Below are 1,712 nucleotides of genomic sequence, written 5' to 3' on the forward strand. Positions count from 1 at the left end.
AAGAAGATATCCAGATGGCCAACAGACATGAAAAGATGTTCATCATCACTTACCTTAAGGGAAATGCAAATCAAAACTACAAAGAGGAAATAACACACACCTGTCAGAATGACTAAAATCAATAACACAAGAAACAACAAGAGCTGGCAAGAATGTGGAGAAAAAGGGACACTTGTGCATGGTCAGCAGGCATGCAAACGGGTGTGGCCTCTGTGGAAAATAGTATGGAGGTTCCTTAAATAGAACTACCCTAGATCTACTATTCACACTACTGGATATTTACCCAAGGAATACAAAAACACTAATTCAAAAGAATACATGCACTGCTATGTTTATAACAGCATTATTTGCAATAGCAAAACTATGGAAGCAGCCCATGTTTCTATCAGTTGATGAATGGACAAAAAAGAAGTATATATACACAATGGAATATTATTCAGCCATAAAAAAATAAATGAACTCTTGCCATTTGCAACAACATGGAAGGAGCTAGGGAGTGCAATTCTAAGTGAAATCTGTCATTCAGAAAAAGACAAGTACCAAATGATTTCACTCATATGTGGAATTTAAGAAACAAAACAAATGAACAAAAGGAAAGAGAGAGAGAGAGGGAGAAAGAGAAAGAAACCAAGAAACAGACTCTTAACTATAGAGAACAAACTGATGGTTACTAGGGTAGAAGGGTGGGCAGGGATGGGTTAAATAGGTGATGGGGGTTGGGTACCTGGGTGGCTCGTTTGGTTAAAGCAACCAACTTTGGCTCAGGTCATGATCTCACAGTTCATGGGTTTGAGCCTCGCGTGGGGCTATGCTGACAGGTCAGAGCCTGAAGCCCACTTCAGATTCTGTGTCTCCCTCTCTCTCTGCCTCTCCCCCCCTTGCAGTCTGTCTCTCTCTCTCTCTCAAAAATAAACAAACATTAAAATTTTTTTAAAAAATAGGTGATGGGGATTAAGGAGTGTACTTGTTGTGATGAGTACCAGGTGGTGTATGGAATCATTGAGTCACTATATTTATACTTGAAACTAATACAACACAGTTAACTAACTGGAATTAAAAGAAAAACTTACAAAAAAAATAAACAGCATTATAAAGTATAAAAAGTATCAGTTATATAATAGTAAAATGATGAGCTGACTAGAAGATAAAATAATCATTAAGTTGCATGAACCAAAACACATAATTTCAAATAAATATGAAGAAAAAATGGATGGAATTGGAAAGAAAAATTGTCAAATCCACAATTATAATGGGAGATTTTAATATTGCTCTTTCAATAACTGATCAAGGAGACAAAAATAGTAAGGATGCAAAAAATTGAAGTACACAATTAACAAGAATTTGGTCTAACTGACATATATATTACCTCACACAAAGCAATCAGGAAATATAGTCTCCTCAAGTCTATTGGGTAATATACAAACAGTGAACCTGACTAGATTAAACCTCATCTCTGTAAATACCAAAGTACAAAACAAAACAAAAAACCCCAAACAAACAAAAAAGCAGATACCACACAGAACACTTTCTGTGACCACAATGTGATACCAATAGAAAGCATTAAAAAAAAAGAGGGCCTACNGCACCATGAATCATAATTCAGGAGATGCAGATACAGCAGTACATAACTAATACAGTTATAGCCTGATAAGTAGGCCTTAGAAAACATTAAGCATTTAAAATGGCAAGAAGTTAGAAAATGAAGAGTAAAC

This window comes from Crocuta crocuta, unplaced genomic scaffold (genome assembly GCF_008692635.1).
Source record: "Crocuta crocuta isolate KB4526 unplaced genomic scaffold, BGI_CrCroc_1.0 scaffold482, whole genome shotgun sequence".
Classification (NCBI taxonomy): domain Eukaryota; kingdom Metazoa; phylum Chordata; class Mammalia; order Carnivora; family Hyaenidae; genus Crocuta; species Crocuta crocuta.